This window comes from Balaenoptera physalus (genome assembly GCF_965194825.1).
Source record: "Balaenoptera physalus genome assembly, chromosome: 2".
In the NCBI taxonomy this organism is placed as follows: Eukaryota; Metazoa; Chordata; class Mammalia; order Artiodactyla; family Balaenopteridae; genus Balaenoptera; species Balaenoptera physalus.
The window spans coordinates 152,871,439-152,894,304 of record NC_138883.1 but is presented as its reverse complement, the minus strand read 5'-3'; the positions used below and the strand labels follow the sequence as shown (position 1 = coordinate 152,894,304).

The window sequence follows — 22,866 nt, the reverse complement described above, 5'->3', positions numbered from 1 at the left end:
GTTCTATTATGAATGGGTGCTGAAAATATAGAGGGCTTATTTTGCATCTTTTGAGAATCTCATGTGATTTTTTTCCTTTAATATGATGTCACATTGTTTTAATTTTGAGTTTTAAATCAAACATACATCCCTAGAATAAACCCAACATGGTTGTAATATATTACTCTTTTTATACATCATTGGTTTCATTTGTTAATATTTTGTCCAGGATTTTTGTGCCTGTGTTTATGAGAATGATTTGCCTGTAATTTTCCTATCTCACAATGTCTTTGCTAAATTTTGACATTGAAGTTATACTAGCCTCACAGAAAGAGTCTGGAAATGTTCCCACTTTTATTGTTTTCTGGTTGAGTTTGTGTAAGATTAGTGTGAGTTCTTCCTTAAGTATTTTTAGTGATTTAATGCTGCAGTCCTCTGGGACTTGAGTTTTCTTATTGGGAATGGTTTAATTTGTAGATTCAACTCCACTGAGAAATAGAATTATAAAGATAGCTGTTTCTTCTTGTTTTTGTTCTGGAAAATTGTTTTTAAAAAATTTCTTCATGCCATCTTAAATTTCAGAGTTATTTGCAATACATGGTTCATAATACCCTGTGTTTCTTTTTCCCCAGAACTGTGAATATGTTACTTTACATGGCAAAAGGAAGTTTCTAGATGTGGTTAAATTAAGGATCTTGAGATGGAGAGATTATCCTGGATTGTCCGGGTGGACCCAGTATAATCATGGCATCCTTTTAAGTGAAAGAGAGAGGCAGGAGGGTTTGAGTCGGAGAAGAAGCAGAGGATGGATGATGGTATCCCTGAGAGTGGGACACAATCCAGGGAATTCGGGTGCCTCCAGAGGCTGGAACAGGCAGGAAGCAGACTCTCCCTAGAGCCTCCAGAAGGAACACATGTGGCCACCACCTCGATTTTAGCTCTGTAAGACCTCCTGGACCTTCAAATAACAAAATCTGTGCTTTTAGCACCAAGTTTGTGGCAGCTTGTTACATCAGCAACAGGAAACTGATGCAACCTGCCCTTATTTTTAATGTCTTTAGGATCAGCATCGATGCCCCCACCTTTTCATTCCTGATATTATGCACTTAGGCTTTTTCCACTTTTTCTCAGTCAGTTGTGCTCTTTTGTCTCTTTTGTCAGTTGACTCAGAGGACCACATTTGGCATTTACTGATTTCCTCTATTGCCTGCTTTATATTTCCTTGATAACTTCTCTCATCTTTATTAACTCCTCACTTCTAACTTTTCTCATTTTAGTCGGATTTTCTTTTTCTGTTTTATAAAATAGGTTACTTAGATCTTTAATTTTCAGCCCATTTGTACATCCAAAGAAACATCTGTACAAAAATCCTGAAAGATAAGTGTAAGAACTCATGGTAGTCTTGGTGCAGCAGCCTTAAACAGGAAATAACCTAAATGCCCATCAGTGGTCTTGCATATTAAAGAGTTTGACTTTTATCCTGAGACAGTGGGTAGGGTAGATGGGTCATTGCCAGGTTTCCAGCACATGAATGACATTATCAGCAGGCGTGTTTGAAAGTCCCTCCCTTTGGCACAGCGTGGGGATGCACTGGAGGGGCCAAACTGGGCTGTAAGCAGCCCAGGGTCTGACACACAGGCAGAGGGCATGCCGAGAAGGGGCAGGTGCGCGCCGTACTGTTAGTATTAACAAGGGGACATCTGTGGTTCATAGTCCATTGTGACCAGTCTGGGATGACCTGGGGATGAGGCATCCGTCCTGTCCACCTACCTTCAGTTTCCTCCACCTCCGCATCACCACACACCCTTGACAGCGCCCCTCTTGGAACCTTCTCCTCGGTGACAAGGATAGCAAGCTCTCTCGGTCTCTGCTTCCCTGGTCCATTCTTCTCTGTCTCTCCAGCAGCAGCTTCTCAACTTGACCTCCAGCTGTTGACTTTTCAGAGGGTAATTCTGGACCCTCTCTTTGTCTTTGTCTACACTCTGTTCCTAAGTGTATCCGTCTCCATCACTTAAAGTATCCCGCACGTGCTAATGACTCATAAATGTATATGTCTGGTCCTGCTCACTTCCTTCAGCTCCAGAATCTTGCCCCCACACACACACCGTCTCCGACCAAATAACCTACAGTGTCCTAAAATCACTGGGTGCCTTGTGTAGACAGGGAAAACCAACCTTTTAGCCCCATGTCTACCTCATCTCTTTGCTTTCACAGCCACCTTTAGCTCACTAAGTTGGATCATCATCTCCTTAGTCACTTAATCCAAACCTTGGTTCATTTTCTCCTTTGTTTAAAAGGAAAAGAAAAAAGAAAAGAACTTCTAACTGAGGTCTGCAGAACCTTGTGAGACCTGGCCATACCCACCCACATCTCACAGGCATGTCCTGCCGCTCTGCTTTTATGCAGTAGCTCCAGACACCGTGGGCCCCTCTCTGCTCCCCAGGTGAGGCCTGCCCTCTCCTCTCTCTGGGCTTGGGCTGTGACACCTGCATTCCCTCTGCCTGGAAAGCTCTTCCCCCACTGTTCATCCTCCACTTGGATGCCGTCTCCCCAGAAAGGCCCTCCCTGGTCTTTCTGTCCAGGAATGCCTCCCTCCTCTGCCTTTGTTCATCTCGGGACCAAGGCTGCTTTCCTCCTGACTGTCACTGTAGGTTGTAACAACACTCAAATTTTCCATTTCCCGACTATTGTCTGCATCCTTTGCTGGAGTGAGCGCTCCATGGAGGTAGGGACCACACCCTTTGTCCTCACCCAGAGTAAGATGGTGTTGAGGGGATCTGGGAGGGAGGTTCAGAGTGCTCTTTAACAAGTTGGGAGACAATGTTAAGGGTGGTTATTCTGGGTTATGGGATGAAGACATTTTTATTTCCTCATTATACTTCATACATAAACCTGTGCGTGTATTGATCACTTATTACCTTTATAATCAGAAAAACAAAACAAAACCAACAATAAAAAAAAGGCACACAGAAGATGCATTTGTGATGTGGAATATTGTCATGAGAAGCTTGTTTTTGAAGGTGCTTAGGGGGTTCACGTTGCCTGATTGGAAAGCCGCAGCTGTCCTGGAGCATCCCACACCCGAACACTCATTTAGTTAGTGTTGCTCTGGGTTTATAACAGTGAGATTATTGTGTCCATACACTGCACATGGGTAGAGGCGAGAGGAGGGTCAGTACTTCTGGCTTTTGAATCTTGGGTCTAAATCAAGAGTTTTCATTTCTAATACTTGGTCCTTTCTCTTTTTTTTTTTTTTTATCTCATTTCTCCTTGATTTCAGAAAGGGGTGGGATTTTATTTTTTTAACATCTGTCCCACGAGACTTAATTAATTTAAAGGGCATGGGGTTGTATGGAGTTGCCTTTCTGCACAGAAGGTGTAAACTTTGTTGTAAACAAACTCCCTACTGACTTCCCCAAATAACAGAGAGGAAATGTGGCTGAGCATGTCTTCAATCTACAGAGGTTCATTTGTGTGGATTCATAAGTGAGTCACAGCTATACTGTTAATTTATGCTCGAGCCATCGGCAGGGCATTAAAAAGCCATTCTTTTGGCAGTTACCCTGTCTGACCAGATGAAACATGTCTCTGAGCTATAGTAGCCTGAATATCCACAGCCGACGTTTACTGGACATGGACTCAGTGGGGAGGACTGAGTGGAAGTTAGTTTTTATTGGTCTCGTGTCATAGGTAAGGAAGTGGAGGCCCAGAGGCGAAATCCCTGACTCCTGGGCTCAGAGCCTCTCCTCGCTCTCATTCCGGCTCCGCAGGTCTCTCCTCCTTCCTTTCTCCATCTCCTCCCCCTCCCCCACTGTCTCCCTCAGGCTCCAGCTCCTAAAGAAAGTAGGAAAGAAATAAACATAAAGCAAATCAGTGTGATGAATCATCTGTGAGCCAAGCATGATTTGACTTCAATATTGCACAGCATGTAAGGCTGATTTGGAGACTGCTTGCTTTTTCCCCTGTGGAATAGCATGATAAGGTCACTTTCTTGAGGAAATACAGCTGCCCCAAAAAAGACAAGAAACCACTTTCCTTGTTCTGACTCCCCGTTTGGAACTCTGCAAGGCTGTGTTAAGAACAACTGTCCTGCAATTCGTCCTTTCACCACTTCCTCCACCTGGAAAAACCACATGAGTCAGAATCACGAGTGTGGCTTCATCCACAACCTTCTTTCTCATGGCTTGAAAGAAAATGTGCATTTATTGGAAAACACCCTGATAAATCCCATAGTTAATACTTAGAATATATTTTTACTTAGCAAAACAGAACATGATGGTACTCATCCAATCAAAGCCAGAGAGAACAATCTAGTTTTGCCATATATGCACCAGTTGGAATTCACCAGTTCTCTCTGATGTTCATGTACTTCTGACAGGAAACAAGACAGTTCACGCTCCACACAGTTGCTGAAAGAAGTCTGGATAGAGTAGTGCAGAGGAAAAAGCACGAGGACTGTGGAAAACACAGAACCATGGACCAGCCAGCTGAATGATTTGATGGCTGTATTACAGAAGACAATCCACAGCACCTACTCTGACTCCTTGCAAACAGGATGTGATCCATTTTCCAGTGTCTATTATTTTATCATCCATGCTTTGGGACATGAGTTGGAGTCTTGAAAAGTCTGAGCTTTGGAGTGGATTATTTCATGAGGCAGAGGACTTGCAGTGTGACCTTATGTAACTGCCTCCTCTGTGACGGAAGTGCTCTGAGAGGTAATCCATTCTCAGGCAAGAAAATGGACATTCGGATTGACCAGAAAGATTAGCCTCTTCCTATGTACAGATAAGCAAGGAGCTGAAAGCTGTAATGACAGGCTTGGAGAGAGAAGTGTTAAAGGGTGGAGACACCAGAGCTGCTACGACCTGAGGCAAGGCACTTAACTTCTCCAAGCTTTAATTTACTAACATGAAAATGAGGATAATGGTACCTGTCCTGATACCGTCATTATTCTAAGACGAAATGAGATGTTTTATGTGAGATCACTTTGAAAATTCTAAATCACAACCAACTATAAGATAATCACAACCGACTATAAGCAGTGATTCCATTCATGGAATTTGGTGCAGAAAATAGCTTTTCCAAAAGAAATTAATCAAGAAAAATTAGTACTTGCAATCTAAGGTAGTGTTTGTTTGTATTCTATTCCCAGCACCTAAGTAGAAATTACTTGAAATTTATTTATATGAGTTTGCTTGCATTATATTCCTAGAAACAATATTTGGTTTTGCAAACAACAGAGATCCACTCTGGCTGTAACATGATAACTGTGTTTCTGGGGAAGCTTATACTGTTAAAGATTCTTTTATAAACTATTGTTTCAGTGATAAAAGTGGGGGATAGAGGTTAGATTTTATCAGGCTTACAACTGCAAAGTTGTTTTTGTCAGAGGACATTCTAGTCGTTGGCTGATTCAGTCATTGTGGATGTATAATTTAAACCTAAGCATCGTTGAGTAAATCCCACATTTGATGACATTGGTGCTTTATTCATGGGGAACGGCCTTTCCTTTATTCTCACCACCCGTGCAATCATTTATGTGGTGCTTCTTACCATTCTAAGTAATTTTGTCACTCTTCTTTATGATGCTCAAAGAACAAAACTATTACTCGGGCAATAACAATTAGTAACAACCAATTTCTGGCTCCCAGTGCAAATTCTATTCTCAGAATAATGCACCTCTTTATATCCAATTAAACTAATATAAGCTCTTGCTGTAGAATTGAGGTCTGTATTTTACTTTTTTTCCAAATTTTTAAAATAAAATTAAACTTGGGGATCTCCACCAATTTCCTGCTGTTCAAGGCAGGAGAAAATCAATACCTTGCAGCTTCTGACACCTTGCCCTTTCTCTCCAAATTCCCAGGATTTGATGTGAGAGGAGTCACTGGCATTTGTGCACCATCTTTCAGCATCCTGAGACTGTTAACTCAAAAAAAATTGACCGTGTGCTCCCTGTCTCCTCCCTTGTCTTGGTCTTCAGTTTCCTCATCCTGAATGAGTTTTACCCTTTCCAGATTGAAGGTTGTGTTTCCTTGATGAGGAAAAGGGGAGTGAAGTGGGAGGTGCATCCTTTTCCTACTAGAACCCAGCTAATGATGCCATCTCTGCCTTTCTTAATAATAACAATGGGCCTCAGCCCTCCCGATTCAGTTCTGAAGCTTCCATCCCTGCTCCAACCATTGTGCTTTGTCTTTGCCAGCGTTTCTCCTTCCCTGTCATCATCAACGCCATGTGTCACTGAGTCCTTGAGAAGCCATCTCAGTCCCTGGAGGATACCCCCTCATCTGTCCTCATCAAAATCTTCTGTGATGGTATTGTTCAACTTCCTCAACTCAGTGGCTCAGACATAGGAGTGGGTGCTATGGACTGTGTTTGTGTCCCCTCCAAATTCATATGTGGAAACCTAACCCCCAATGTGATGGTGTCAGGAGGTAGGAACTTTGGGAGGTGATGAGGTCATGAGGGTGGGGCCCCCATGATGGGATTAGTGTCCTTATAAGGGAGACCCCAGAGAGCTCCCTCACCCCTTCCTCCATGTGAGGACACAGCGAGAAGATGCCATCTGTGAAACAGGAAGTGGGGTCTCCAGATCTAGATTGGACACCAGATCTACCTATGCCCTGATCTTGGCCTTTCAGCCTCCAAAACTGTGAGAAATGAATGTCTGTTGTTTGTAAGCCACACAGTCTATGGTATTCTGTCATAGCAGCACCCCCCCCCCCACAAGTGGACTACAGCAGTGGGCACTGGAGGGAGACCTCCTGGTTCTGGCTCCTAGCTCTGCCACCAGCCAGCCATGTGACTCTCGAAAATCACTTCACTTCTCTGTGCCTGAGTCTTCATCTTTAAATTGGGGCTAGTAGGAGCACCAACCTCAGAGACTCGTACTGAGGATTAAGTAAGAAAATAAGCAAAATTCTTGAATAGAGCTTGGCACAGAACATGCACTCAATAAATGTCAGCTATCATCATTATTGAAGGAGGGCAGGTGCCCTTAACCACAGGCCATACCAATCCTAATGGCCTCATCCTTGCCAGATTTATGTTTCCTACCTGGCCCTGGAGGCATCTGGGCTCCTGACAGCACCCTTAGGTCATAACTGAGTATCAGCCTATCACCCTGAGTTCTGTCAGAATGAAGTTTCCATCTTCACGGAACAAGCCTGTGTACATTTGAGCCCAGAATTTTTCCATCATATCAGTACTTCACGAGGGAAGTGGTTCCACCTGGGGCCTTGCTATAATGTGCAACGAGGCTGGGGTGTCCCTCTCACCAGGCAGAGCTTCCTTTCTGCACCTTGCAGCAGCTGCAAGGATGGAAGGGCCAATCTCTGGTGGGTGGGGAACCTGGAGAAGACCAGGTCTGTCAGCGGGGGCCCGGTGAGGCAGCTCACACCTCTACACCCCCCACCCCCACCCCCATCCTCAGGGGCTACGTGCCCACTGGTGCACTTCCACCAGTTTTTTCATGACAGTCTTTGCTGTTATGTCATTGCAAAGGCATTATTTTGGGAGGGCAAAGCCCCCTTTCTGGCTCCCTTCCAAAGCCTCACATGTCACACCTGGCAATGTACCTGTTTAAAAATACACTTTCCCCTTTCTGAGTAACTGAGGATGAACTGGGTCAGCCCAGGAATTTGGGTGTCATAGAGAAGTAGCCCTGGGTGCTGACCTGGAGAGCACTGGCTTCGGCTCACATAAAAGTCAGAACAAGATAAAAAGAAGGATCCTTAACCTCCAGTCGGCAGTCCTTCTCACAAATCCGACGTGATGCAGAAACCACCTGGGAAACCCCACTGTTACCATGGAGATGGGCACCTGGTGCTTTTCAGCTGCCATCAGCTTCCTCCTCGTTTCCAGGCCACAGAGTTCTAAACCGATAAAGTCAGGCTGACCCCATCTTGGTGCTGGACAGCAGGGGTTGGATTTGGTTTTGCTTTTTGCTTTCTTGTTTGTTTTTTGTTGTTGTTTTTTGGGTTTTTTTGTAAACTACAGGGAAATTGGTTTAAACATATACCTAATGAGAAACGCACACAACCGAAGTCCCTCACCTGGATAAACACACTGTAGGCAGGCTATACAAGCTTGAGCCGGTTATAAAGCTGGTTATAACACAGTGGGCAATGATCTTGCAGATGTTATGGTTCAAGGGGGTCCTCCTGCTGCCTTCTTGGCTGCTGTGCGTCCTTCTCACAGGGGGTAGGACTTTGAGGTCGTTGATGCTGTGACACTTCCCAGTGTGGCCCAGTTACAGAGGTGTCAGCGATCAATTATTTCTGCTGATCTGATGAAAAAAAGGCCCCAAGTACCTCACTGAGCCATGGCTAGATGGTGTGGCCGGAAACTGCCCTCGGGCTGTAGGCGAAGTCAGGGATGTACTGCTTGGAGATGAGCAAACGCATCTATCTAAGTGCCCTGCTTTCATGCCCCATACGTAACAATTGTTCTTAAAAAGATTTTATTTTTTTTTGAGCAGGTTAAGGGTCATAGCAAAATTGATGGGAAGGTACAGAGATTTCCCATGTACCCCCTGATCCCCCACATGCACTGCCTCCCCACTATCAACACCCCCACCAGATGGTCCATTTGTTATCATTGATGGACCTACATGGACATGTCATCATCACCCAGAGTCCCATAGTTTACATCAGGATTCAGTCTTGGTGTTGTCATTCTATGGGTTTGGACAAATGTATAATGACATGTGTCTACCATTATTGTATCATGCAGGGTAGTTTCACTGCCCTAAAAATCCTCTGTGCTCCTCCTGTGCATCCCTTCCCCCCAGACCCCGGCAACCACTGATCTTTTTACTGTGTCTACAGTTTTGCCTTTTCTAGAATGTCTTATAGTTGGAATCATAAAGTGTGTAGCCTTTTCAGATTAGTTTCTTTCACTTAGTAACATGCATTTAAGTTTCCTCCATGTCTTTTCATAGTTTGGTAGCTCATTTCTTTTTATCACTGAACGATATTCCATTATCTGATGGACCACAGTTTATCCTTTCACCTACTGAAGGATATCTTGGTTGCTTCCAGGTTTGGGCAGTTGCGAATAAAGCTGCTATAAATATCCATGTGCAGGTTTTTTATGTGGACGTAAATAGTCACCTTATTTGAGTAAATACCAAGGAGTGTCATTGATGGACCGTATGAGTACGTTTAGTTTTGCCACAGTGTCTTGCAAAGAGGCTGTACCGTTTTGCATTTCCACCAGCAGTGGATGAAAGTTTCTGTTGCTCCACATACAACTGTTCTTGGTTGGTTGGTTGGTTGGTTGGTTGGTTGGTTGGTTGGTTTTTACCATTTCCCCATTCCCTTTCCTTAAAATATACCTAAACGAACTCATTTTAATCAGAATCATGCAGAGAGCTTCCAAATCCCGCGCTCACTGCTCAGTCAGAAATCCCACTCTCCTAGGAAGAAAAATGTATTTCTCTCCAAGAAATAAAAATATAAGGTGTTTTGGACATGGGTGTCACTCTGCATTTTAATCAAGTAAGAACCCAATCGATTACTTAAGATGTCTGTGTTTACAACATTCTCAAATAGAGATTTGATATAAGTATGATCAGGGCATTTTAAATAGTAAGGTATCCTTTGTGTTCACCAGACAACTCTGCTAAATACTATCTTAAAAGAAAGGTGGTAAACAATAGCTTGTTGGAAGCAATATATTTTTAAGAATCTAATCTGAAATTTTTCCTATCTTTGTTTGGACAAGGACCCACTTAGGTCAATAATCCAGTGTTAGCCTGATGAGGTACTGTGACCGAATCCTGCATTAAGAATCTCAAACTCATTCACCTCCTAAATCTATGCTCTGAAGGCCTGACCCGCCTCAAAGCTGGGGAGGGCAGCCTTGAGCTGTCACTGCAATGTCCCCAACTTCACTTTAGCTCAGAGAAAACATGACTGGACTCCCCCCCATTCCACCATCCACTGAGGGCTGCATTTTTGCCAGTGAGATTCCTCATCACATAGGAAGAATAGGGATGAACAAATGCAAATAGACTGGCAAGAGCATGGGCTATGGTTTATACGTAAACAGAAGAGCAGGTTTTTGTTTGCTGCATTTAGACAACACCAAGTGAGAATTTAACATTCATCTCTAGCTGCAACTCAGCCTGACTGGAACATGCACAGTGGCATTGTCAATGTCTCCATGTGGCCACAAGCCAGTGTTCAAGCAAGAAAGTGGGACCCAGGTGTCCCGAGCCACGTCCAGGACGGAGAGGAAGGCCTTGTCGCCCTGTGCGCCTCCTCCCATCTGCGGGGTGAGGGAGGGCAGCCGCATGCTGTAGGTGGCTTTGCTGTCTGAGCACAGACCAAGCAGGTGGAGATACTCCCGTGGAAGGTGGCTGTGATGACATCGTGCTAAGCAGGTGATTTCCCCACCTGGTCTCCACTTTGCAGGGGGCAGGACACAAGATGCTACTTATTCAAAAATTTGAAGAGTAAAATAGGCAGGAAAGAGTACAGACAATGATAATTTGGCCTAATGATAAGAACAAGAGGAACTCAGAATTGGGATGTGTGAGAATGTTCCCGTGTTCAGTGTGGGCAGGTACTTCCAGAATCTCTGGATAATGAGCAGGAGGCCCCACCCTGAGGTTCCCCCAACCAGGGTGATTCCTCAGGAAAGCAGGGACCAGCCCCACACACGGGAGCTTAAGGCCAAAGCTCCATGGCACCTCTAGCCATGGAAGATAATCTTTGCCAGAAACACTTCCTAACCAGAGCCTGTAGTGTCACAACCTCCTGCTCATTATAGCAAACAAACCTTCCATCAGCAGCTCCAGGGTCTCTCTGAGGGGGCAACTCCACGGAGCTATGGACTTTCTTTCCAGAGCTTACTATGTTTCCTATTTAGCTAAGTAAAATTACCAGCTTTTTAAGGACCAGACCACAACAATTTTAATGCAGCCTCTCTTGTTTTGAAGAAGGAACCTTTCCACGCTCATTAGATTGTCTACCTTAAACCCTCCTGATATTCCTCCTGTTCTTCCTAATTTCAGAGGGACAGAATGTTTATTTCCTTTCTGTAATTCTATATAAGAGATACCTAAAAGGGGATTCATGTCTCAAACAACAGTCTGACCAAGGTTTTAAAAGTGGCTGAATGGAGTAAAACTAAGGGATTGGGGAGGACGCGAAGGGAGGCAGGGTGCTGCCTCTGGGCACTTTATGCAAATCATTCGTTTTCTCCTTCGTTAACAGGATCTACTTAGAAGCTCCTGCTACCTATATCTATTTCTTTTTATTTTATTTTATTTTATTTTTTTATACAGCAGGTTCTTATTAGTTATCCATTTTATACATATTAGTCAATATGACATATATATGTCAATCCCAATCTCCCAGTTCATCTACCTATTTCTATTTCTATCACTGGCCCCTGCGACAGAAATGTACATATTTCAGACAATATTAAAGTATGAAATTACAATATTGTTATCTTTATACACACATTCTCCCATTCCCTGTAGGTAGAAACACTTTTCTATTTAAGTCATGTTTACAGCTCGCTAACTTACGGCATCTTCCTAATTTGCACTTGGTTTCTTACCAAATAGCATTTAAAGGGCTGAGCAGAGCCCAGAAGGCAGAAGCAGAAAGAAACTGCCAAATTGAAAGTGGTCCGATCAGACTGGGAGTGAAGCCAGTCATGGTAAAGGTAGAACCAAAGAAATCACAGGAACGGGAAATGACAGAGTCTTCAGCACAAAATAGACTTGTGAGAAACTAATTGCTGCAGATTTCATGATGCCCAAAATAAAACCCAGGGAAGATAGCATGAGCATGCCGTAATGCATAAAATCTTGACATTTCTGGTAAAATACTCCAAATATGCCCGGGAAGGTTGGAGCTTGTCTTCAGTGTTCAGTTCTTTAAATCATTGCAAACAGCTAGCCGTATTTGTGGGATCACATTGACTGGGTGTTGAGAGGAAGAGAGGAAACAAAAATAGATGCTGCTCCGCCTTGAGGAATGTGTGTCCCGGAAGGTGGCTTTTGAGCCGCGCAGAGCGGGTGGCGGCCAATGGCAGAGTCTCTTTTCTCAGATGCAGAAATGGCAGCCAAGACGGATAAGGGATTTGGTCAAACCACCCTTTTCCTGGAGGCAAAAACTCAGAACTTGTACCACACAGCCTCTCCAAGACGGAGGAGTGGCTGCTCTTCACAGTTATCAGAACGGTTGTTTATTCCTCAGGAGTTTAAGGAGGCCATGCAAAGATTACATTCCAAAGGCTTGATCGCTGAGAATGCTGGGGTTGGAACTGTAACTACCAGTGTTCTCAGAGCCCCACACCTCCTCTGGGATTATGTGCGTAAAGGTTTGCCTGGGGCAATTCCTGGAAACAGCTGTGCCCTCACCGTCCTCCTGCGGGGAAGAAGGCTTCCCAGGTTGATTCTGGCCTAAGCCCTCGATCACCAGCCTCTGAGTGGCAGTATCTTTATAAAAATAAGCAAACAGTGCTGTTTCTGTGTCTTTTTCCTGGAATATATCTGGAATAATCATGAGCACCAGTGGAGGGTATGAGCCCGGGGACTCTCAGCCAGTGGTTTCAATCGAACGTTGACCGTGGTGATAGTAGGATTGGAACTCGTTTTATTAGAAACCAGAAGGTGGAGGAAACCAGAGCTGGTGGGGGGGGTGCACTCAAACAGGCTGGGGTTTGGAACCAGAGAATCCAGAAGTTGAATCCTAGCTGTGTGTTGGGAGGGTCTGATGAAATAGTGGCTGATGTCAGTGGGCAGTGCTTTATGGGTATAGATGACAGGCCCTTTGGAACCTTCAGCAGTAGAGTGTGCAGAGGAAGGACCTAGAGAAGGGAGGCTCAGAGCCAGGAGGGGTTGCTTGGTGGCCCCGGTGGAGAAAGTGGACAAGGGCCGAGTTTGTCCCGGACATGCAGCCTTACAGTCCACTCCCCTCCTCCCAAGCCACTCACGCCACAGCTTGAAGGGGGTCTATGTGTTGGCAGAGCAGCCCAGTGGGAAGAAGACACACTTTCAGGAAAGAGCTGGAGCCAGGGGTTCAGAAGGGAATCGCCCCTTCACCTGCAGAGTGTTAGTGAGGCGGTCATCCCTCCGTGAGATCCTTCTAGGCAGGACTCTTCCCCAAGGCCCGATGGGACCAGGGTGGTAGATGCTCTGGAGCTTTCCACGGACTTTTCTTCTCTGCCTGAGGGACTCCCATACATGGCGTGGGGGTGGCATGCCCAGTGTCACAGCTCCCTGTTGGAAATCTACACACACAGCATTCAAGCTGACCCGTCCCGAGTATCAACTCCCCCCATGCCAAAAGGAGACCTCTAATTCTTTATATTAACTTGACTTCTACTAGTAAGTGTTTGCTTAACCGTCAGCTTGCCTCCTAATTTCCGATCTCATAAGCAAGGGATCTCTAACTCACCCATCATAAATGAGCCGTGGAAGCTTCTGAGCTGGTAGAGTAACCTCACCTTTCATCTCCAGTCACTTGGCTGTGGGAAGCTCTTGGATGACCTTAGTGGCTCTACAACAATTTATGTGCCCATAAATTCACTACATAAATATACCACGATTAAGGAAAGCACATGATTATTTCCTGAGCAAGTGCTGACTCAAGTATTTATCCAGTCAAGGACAGGGCAACAACAGTGCAACCATATGCACTCTCATTGATGATATTATGTGATTTTGTTAAAAGGGGACCTAAGATACTCAGGGACTTAGGTTTAAAGGAAGCATAACCCACTGAGGGTTTTCTTCCCTCTCTTGACTGGGGCACGTAATAAATAATCTCAAATAAATATTGCACTGTAATTTTTTTTTAATAAATTTATTTATTTTTGGCTGCATCAGGTCTTCGTTGCTGTGCGCAGGCTTCCTCTAGTTGCGGCGAGCGGGGGGCTACTCTTCGTTGTGGTGTGCGGACTTCTCATTGCAGTGGCTTCTCTTGTTTTGGAGCACGGGCTCTAGGCATGCAGGCTTCAGTAGTTGTGGCACCCAGGCTCAGTAGTTGTGGCTCACAGGCTTTAGAGCACAGGCTCAGTAATTGTGGCGCACAGGCTTAGTTGCTCCGTGGCATGTGGGATCTTCCCAGACCAGGGCTCGAACCTGTGTCCCCTGCATTGGCAGGTGGATTCTTAACCACTGCACCACCAGGCAAGTCCCTGTGCTATAATATTTTAATGAGATTTCTCTTACATCAGTTTTCTTTTTGTGCCTGATCATCCATGACAAGTTTTTCAGGTTTGTGGACGCAAAGGTCTAATTACAAACACAGTGCACAGACAGGCAGGTGGTGGCGGGTTATTAATCTTGCAGACAAGACCTGGGCACACTTTTCTGACTTGTGCGATCATAACTAAGAAGCAGCTGACTGTGAGCACAGTGTTCTTACACGTCTTGGTGCCACCAGGGTGTGAGCGGAGTTTCCCATTGTTCTTCTCACTCTCGGCCTGACAGTGTGAACTCTGAGGCGTAAATGGACACAACCGCTGGCTCTTCTGCCCGTTCACTGACGTCCTGGATTGTGCTGCTTGGAGAGGAGGGTCCTCCTCTGTACATGTGGGCAGATGGGCCATCACTCTTCGCCTTTGCAGTCTTTGGAAGGTGACAAAGTTTTCCTTGATCTTCTCTCCTGTCAAATTCCTCATGGGATGGGCTGACGTATATCTTCTCCCAGGAACAGAGGGGTGAAGAATAAAGGCAGCTTGCTCCAGACTTCACGAAATTTCCATCATTTCTGCCTCAAACCTGCTCTCTTCGGAATCTAACAACTGTCCCAAATGAATTTTCACAATCTTATCCAATTTCATTATTACAGACATTTTCATTCATTCATTCATTCATTATTTCCCCTACGTACCCCTTCCTCCACGTGAGGACACAGCTATCTGTGAACCAGCAAGCAGGTCCTCACCAGACATAGAATCTGCTGGAACCTTGGCCTCAGGCTTCCAGCCTCCAGAATTGGTAGAAATCAGTATCAGTGTGTGTTGTTTATCAGCCACCCGGTCTGTGGCATCCGAGGCGGCAGCTCAGATGAACTAAGACACCCTGTCCCCTGAATTTATTTTACAACTCACAGAATTCATCAGTGAGGTCTTGAAAGTGAAGGCACAGTCTACTTCTCTGCCCAGAGGGGTCATCTGGCTGCTTCCTGTCACTGGTGACTTACAAAAAGGCAGTGGTCAGTGACCTCATGGGAAGGCAGCTGGTTCCATCGAATTGGTGTTCTGACAAAGCCGTAATTCCTGTGTTCCTCCTGGTTATACTGGGGACTACACATTGGTTCTCAGCCGTGCTACAGATTGAAATCCCCGGGAGCTGTAGCAATGCTGATGCCAGCTTCTGCCCCAGAGACCCTGATCTGACCACTCTGGAGAAGGCCTGGGCGTCGGATGCTTAAACCTTCCCTGGGAAATTCTGACGAACAGCCATGGTGGAGAATGTCTGCTCAGGACCATCCCAATGAAGCCACCTGCTCCCAGTGGACTCAGAGGATGCTTTACATGTCTCCTCAAACAGCCGAGCTTCTGTGAGTGCCAGGCTGATGAGTGTAAATCGGATCCAATCCAACAAGTATGTCCTTGGAGCCTAAGGTATGGACAGTTCATGGGGGATTGGGGGTTGAAGCAAAAATAAAGCATATGCACTAAGCACTCCAGAGTTTGGATTTTGTTTCCAGAGTGAAACTGATACCTGGGGGTACCTGCTCTGCATCAGAGGTTCACCGCATGGCATTTGTTCTGTGATGCTGCTGTAACATCCCTACTTTACACCCCAGTCAGCTAAAGCCCAGCAGCTTTCCCAGAGCTGCATGGCTGGTCATGGCAGAACTGTGCCATCCTGGGGCCCAAGCCACCTCAAGGCCTTGCTCTTCCGATGGAAGACATTGTAAATACAGTGGGTTCTAGAAGAGTTCAAGGAACAAAATCACATGTTCAAACAATTTGTCTTCACCGGCTGTGTTCTTTCTAATAGCTTACCCACAAGTCTGCTTGGAAATACACTCCAGGGCCGAGAGCCCACAGGCTGGAGGCAGATGTAATCCCCTGCCTTCCTCGATGCATCTTGATCCGAAGAGCCCACTAACATGACTAGGAAACCCCCTCCCCAATGAGACACTGAGACTCTTCCCACAATGTGACTTTGTCCCCTGTTCTGGAATCCACTGGGTTGCCACACCTAATCTCCATTTACCTGCTAGTCAAGTCCAGCCCTTCCCGTTTAAGCTGTGCTAGACCCATTCAAGGCCTTGCCCAAGCGGCCCAGGGGCCGTGATCATCCCTGTTTCCTTCCAGCCACTTTCTCAGCCAGACAGTAGCATCAGTTATTTGTAAGACCCACAGAATTGAGAGGACGCTGCTCTTTCCTGGCCCGCGGACTTTTCATGCACCCTTTCCATAAAGTCCCCAGTACTGAACAACTCATGTCTGCCACCAAAGTGGCATGAGCCTCAATCTTCCTTTCGTGGTTGTAATCTGTAGGTTATGCATTCGTCTTCACTCCGGGGAATCAGGTCACTTTAAGCTTTGAGTGATGTCATTTTTTTCTGTCTCTGAACTTTGAACATTTCAGTGGAATACTGACTTATTGAGCCCTCAACTTTATTTAACCAAGTAATTCCCAAAAGCCCATTTCCCTAGTGAAGCTCTCTGAGGCTCCATGGTCGTGAGCAGATGGTGTCCCGGAACAGATTCTCAGTGTGCGTTCTTGTTACTATGTTCAATTGTTGACACCATCTGTATCAACATATATCTGTATCAACACGACTTCGATTCTGATGCTTAGAGCTCATGTTCACTCCTCCTCTGTTCACCAGGATTCATAACTTGGTACAAAACTGGAATATAGGTCAGAGGTTCCGCTGGAATTCCACTTGGATCATTCAGCTAAGAGTCTGAGTGAAAAGGCTGTCTGCAGACATGTGGGCAGAGTGAAGAGTACCAAAGGGACACCAACAGGGACACCAAAAGGGACATTGAGACCCTGGAGACAAGCAGCAGCAGCAGGAGACAGTGTTACCAGCTCGGCCTCAGAGAAGGGGTCCCTAGTGGGCGCTAAAGCCGGGGAGGGTCCACATGCTCGCTTTCCCCATCCTCCCATCTCCAGGAATTGCACTGTCCACACTGACCTTATGGGCAGCCTCGCAGGACAGGGATGAGGACAGCGATCATGGAGGATGGATGAGGGGCAGGAGTGGGCAAATGGGAAGAACCACAAAACCGATTCTCGGTACAGTCGGCTGGCAGGGCGTGCAGCAGCGAGGAGAGGAAACCATCTAACCTTGACTTAGCGGCAGGAACCTGATTTCTACAGATTTCCTACTGGAATGAAAGCTCGAGGGGCATCAGTTTCCGAATCTCCACCTCTCTAACCACGCCTGGCACCCCTCAGGGGCTTGGTTCGTTGGTTAATTAATTAAACACGTGATGTGTGTTTTAGTCAAAACACATCTAGTAGATGTCTGTGGAGGTTTCCCGAGGAAGCAAGCAGTGGCTGACGGCCAGGCAACACGAGGGCTTGTGAAGAAGCGGGGAGCAGACGTTCGTCAGTGCTTCCCAATCCATGGAGGTGGAAACCATCCAGGGTGAGCGAATTTGTAAAGGTCACGTCTGTAGCTGGTGACGGCAGTTTGTGAGACCACCTCCTGCCTGTGAGGCTGGGCGTACTTCCTCTGCTCTCTGTGTCAGTGCATTCGCTGGCCTCTGTCTCCTGTTGCCCAAGTATTAAGTCAGGAGGGTCACTCACTCAACCCCCAGACCCTCTGCGTACATGGGGCCTGTTGGCAAAATGTCTGCTTAGATTTTGAGAATCATTTGATTTCAAGGAATATTTCTCAAGGTGCGCAAATACACATCACAAATATATCTTGGCTTTACTCTTCAGACCCCTCATAAAATTTCTCCCTTCTGTACCAAGCCTTTGAAATATTATTTATAAAATAGTTAACTGGGAAACATAAATAGGTTTTCTCTCATGCCATAAACCATATAACTTACTCATATATTATGTTTATTGTTCATCTACTTCCATCACCATTGCTTCCTCACTCTACCTGATGAAATATGAACTCGGGAAGACAGGGATTTTTGACTCCTTTGTATGATGATGTAGCCAAAGAACTAGAACAGTGCCTGACTCAGTGCTTGAGCCATAGATGTTTGTTGTGCAAATGAAAGGATTCTAGTGTTTGTTCCACGTGTGATGTTGTCCTACATGCAATGGGGACCACACTGAGAAACACACAGCCCCACCTTCACGAGACTTGCAGTCTGGTGTATGGGGAAGAACAGGGTTTGTTTCTGAATTACCCCCTACTTCCTGCAAGAGGAGAGAGGGTGAGGAGGAGAGTCAGAAGAGAAGGGGAAAGGAGGAGGGTTGCTTAGATGCTACTTTTGAAGCCCCAGGTGGGAGTGGCTCCCTGGCTCTTCCTCAGAGCGTCCGGAGGCCTGTGGTCCTCCTGTGTGTGTCAGGGGCATTCGCAGCGGTGTTCACCAGGGCTCCTTCTCTCCGTGGCTCCTGACGCCCCAGCCCGTTCACCGCTCGGTTTCTGCTGTTGCTTTTTCCTCTGTCAGAGCTCTCTTCCCTCCCCTGCTTCCTATTTACCTAGCAATCTCCTACTTATTCTTCAAAACCCACCTGCTACGAGAGTCTCCATGCTTCCTGCTCATGTAAGAGCCGTCCTCTGCCTCGGACAATGATAATAATAATAATAGCTTAGGTTTCCTGAGGACTTAGTGTGCTCCAGGCACTGTCTTCAGGAACCCGGAGTGCAGAAAAGCCCGCGTACCGGCTCAGCCCACATCTGCTGTCACTTCTCGCGGGTGTCTTACCCACTAGACTCAGAGGGAGAGTCACAGTGCCTGTTTCTTTGTATCTTCTGGCGCTGGTACAGTGCTGGGCACTTGGTAGATGCTTAATACATATTTGTGCCATAGTTGGATAATTATTCTCTTGAACTCGTAGGTCCCTCTCCCTCTGTTAATCTCCCAGATCCAAGCTGCCTGGTACATTGTTTTCATGCCGAGAGATTAAAACAGTAAAGGTCTCATTGGTTTGGGCATTTGAAAGGAGAATTGGGTGGAAAATGTAATGCTTAGCCTAAAGGGAATGCTGGATAAGTGAGCACCACCCTGGAGACAGCTTTCCAGAATCTCTGGATTTTCAGTTTAGTTGGTTCCCTGAAGGGGCTTTAGCTGGGAAGCATGAGAGGGGGGAGCGGCAGCCGCAGGTTAGAGGCAGCTACTTTGTTCCGCCCTCACTCCCACAGCATTGGAGACCACGCTCAATCAGAGTGAGTCCTGTGCGACTTACATGGCAGCTACTGGGACTCCGGTCACGGTGTGGGGAGAGAAGGGGGGTGAGCACCTGGCAATCGTATGTGATGGGCTTTATCCTCACCCCAGACACCATGGGTGATGGACACACAGAGGAATTTCACTTTAACTGACAACAAAAACAACAGCAGCAAAACAACAGCCACAGTGACAGTCAACAGACAGAGCCCTGACTTTTGCAAAGCATAGTTCTAGGTTCTTAATATATATAAATTCAATGATTCTTCCAACAACCTTACATGGCAAATATTCTTATCTCCATTTTACAGATGGAGAAATTGAGGAACAGAAAGTGAAACTTGCTGAAGGTCGCAGCTGGTAGCAAAAGATGAAAAAGTAAAGGGGAGACACCACGCACACACACACACACACACACACACATACCACAAACACACAGAAAAGAACAAAGTTAAGGATGTAAGATTAAAATTTATACATAATATAGAAATAGAAAACAGAATAAAATATTTTAAATATTGACATTTATTAGAACTAGAGAATTTGGAAGCATAACTAGGACAGGGTGATGATCCTCTCTTTAGTTAAAATTTTGACATTTTGTTCATCATGAATGTTTTTGCATTAATTGTGATGTTTTAAAATTGCATTACAATATTATTTATCTAGATTACTGAGTTGCTTGCCACCTCTTTAAACTTTATGCTTGAAGCAGATATGCCCAGTCTAGCCAGACACAGGTGGAAGATTTCAGACCTCAGAGCTTGAGAGCGAACATTCCGATGTGGTGATTTGTTGACGGGGAGCAGAGTCACCCAATACAGGATGAGATGCCTGAGGGAGAAAGACCCAAATCCTAGAGGAAAATGCTGGACTGGCAAAGCAGTGACCTCTTGGACTCCTGCCTCAACTTCCTACAATTCTAGGAATGTATTTCCTTTCTTTACAGCTGGGAGTAAAGGAAAAATGGTCTCTACGTGAAGCTGAAAAACTCCTTGGGGCAGAAATTAAACAAAAAATTTGGCTCAAGAGGAAAAATTTAAATCACACTTTTGTGAAACCAACCTTAAACCAAAATTCTCCTGATTTTCCTTACAAGTTGATTATTAATTCTTAATAAGAATATTTACAATTTGATCAACTACAATTTGATGCTAATCATCATCTGAGCCTTCAGCAAGTTTCAGTAATAATGTCAAAGATCACTGAACACACATCACCATAACAAATATAGTAAGAATTAAAAAGCTTGAAATATTGTGAGGATTACCAGAATGTGACAGAGACACAAAGGGAGCAAATGCAGTTGGAAAAATGGCGCCGACAGACTTGCTGGAGGCGGGGGGATCAGACGTATTGGGGGAGGACGCCCCCTTCTGGTGAGGATGTGGGAGTCCTAAGAGAGTCACATTCATCCTCAGCGAAAAATAGCCACATCATCTACAGAATCGTAGGATTTTAAAACCCTTTAGAGAACTGAGGACACAGAAGAACCTAAATGAAGTAGATTCCAGAAAGTGAAAAGCCCTGCCCCACGTGGGCTGCTCTCCCCTGCACAGAGGGGAGATGAGGTGAAGCCACCCTACACGTGCAGGAGGAGCCACCGGCTGGGTTTCTCCTGCATTGGTGGCCGGAGTGGACTGGCCTGATAGGCCCAAACCCCAGGTGAACCCAGCCCAGCTGCGCCCACTGGCCACCGCCCTGCCTCAAGCCCCACACCACAGGGAGAGGGAATACGCTCCCCAGGCCGCAGGAGCACGGGGGCCTTCAGCACCCTCCCAGCCAAAGAAAGCCAACAGGAAGAATGTCAGAAGTGATGGTTTGGAGGGATTCGCTGGAAAGGGGCGCAGGAGAACTTTCCATGGAGATAGAAATGTCCCGTGTGCTGTTTGGAGTGATGGCTGCCCAGAGGGTCCTCACACAGCACTATTATAACTTACATGTCGATAAAAGCAAATTATTGGGCATCCTGGAAGCTGGAAGTTGAGCATCTATAAAAGTACAAGTAAATTTTTCAAATTATTTAATAATAATTTAACTGCTATGATATTTTGTAACTTAATTTTACTTATAACATTTTGCACTTACTAGAATGGAGGAAGAAAGAAGCTTTAATTTACTGGAATTCCTTTTTTTTTTCTTTTAAAAATGGCATAATTAAGGTTTTGATGAGAAATTTTTATTTTCCAGATGTACTAGTAAAATTTCACTTTCATATTAATTTCTCAATTTCACCTTCTGACACACACACAAAATCCATCATTTTATTTATCTTTTATTTGTAACTTTGCCTCAATATCCTGTTCTTAAACTCAAAACTAACCTCCCATAAATATAAGCCTGGTGAAGAAGAGAGTTAATCTTCAAAGAGCTGTCACATAAGTCATCCAGTAAGATAGAAAGATGTGTTTGTATGCAAACTTCAGCTTTATAACTCTGACTCACTAAGAAATTCAGTGATTTAATGCGAAACAAGCCAGTTAAGAAAGTAAGCTGTTGGAAGAGGAGTGAATAAACATATTAAGCAATGTTACAATGAAATAGAACATGAGGCTCCTAAGCCATAAGACAGTGAATTTGAATTTCACGTGGGAAGGACTCTGCCAGAGAGGCTTTTTTTTTTTTTTTTTAATTCAGTATGTAGTTTTAATTAAATTACAACTCTGAATTAGACATAAATCAACCAGACCCGTTTGGGTTTCATTTTTAGCACAAAGATCCTATCATCTTCAGTATTTCATTCAGAGCTAATTAAATATGGATTTATGGCTCTTGGTACCTTGAAACCAAGGAGGACTTCCAGAACATGCTGAGCCATTGAGGGGGAACTATTTGGGGGCAGTCACTGAATGTCAGTTGTGTGCCACAGCACTCTGCTTCTGAAAGCTAGATGTATTTTCTGGTGTGTAAACAAGCCTCCTAAACCTCTCATTGTTTCCACCCCTAGTAACAGTGGAAATCCTCCACACACCGAGCAGCCCTGTTTCCGCCAACACTATTTCAGCACAGTGCTTCTCTCCCTCCAGAGCCTGCCTGCTCGGCATCCCTCTCCAGGGAGCCCCAGCTAAGCCAGTGTGTGCACAGTTTCCATATTCAGACATCCCCCCCAACCCTGACTCCCGGCAGAAATTTGTGCTGAGGATTTTCAGTCCTGGTGGTGGGTTAATAAACATATTCAGGGTGAGTTTATTGAGTCCCTTAAAAGGCAAAATGCCAGCTTCATCTCCTAATAACTATAATGTTTTCCTGGAGCGGGCATGCTGCGTATAGCTCACAATTGAACACTTTCAGGTTGGAGAGCAGAAATATACCAAGTAAAAACAACTTACTTCTTTCCGCTGTTTGCAGAGACAGAAAAACGCCCTCCTGGAAGTGAGGATCCAGGGGTACAAGAAGAAAAATACTGTTTTTAATAACGAATGGAAATTAAGTATAGCAAACCAATTTTTTAAAAAAACAATGTTGGTGTGTGCCTTGAAAGGGATATGGCAGCTCTGAGACACATAGAGGGGTTTTTGTGTAGAAACAGCAGGAGGGCAGGCTTCCGGCTTTCTGGTGCCTCCTTATAGTTTTTGAGATACTGCGGCATGC

The 22,866-nt window shown here is 45.2% G+C and overlaps 2 long non-coding RNA genes across 2 annotated transcripts in view; both read right to left on the bottom strand.

Moving 5' to 3' along the window:
- Positions 1 to 22,866, bottom strand: part of LOC309655281 — a 380,610-nt gene that overhangs the window by 145,364 nt on the left and 212,380 nt on the right. The window lies entirely within an intron of this gene.
- The window catches only part of LOC309655269, a 51,032-nt gene that overhangs the window by 27,563 nt on the left and 603 nt on the right, over positions 1 to 22,866 (bottom strand). The window contains exon 2 of the long non-coding RNA XR_014260734.1: positions 1 to 22,866. This exon is cut by the window's left edge and continues 27,563 nt beyond it. This is a non-coding gene — a long non-coding RNA (uncharacterized lncRNA).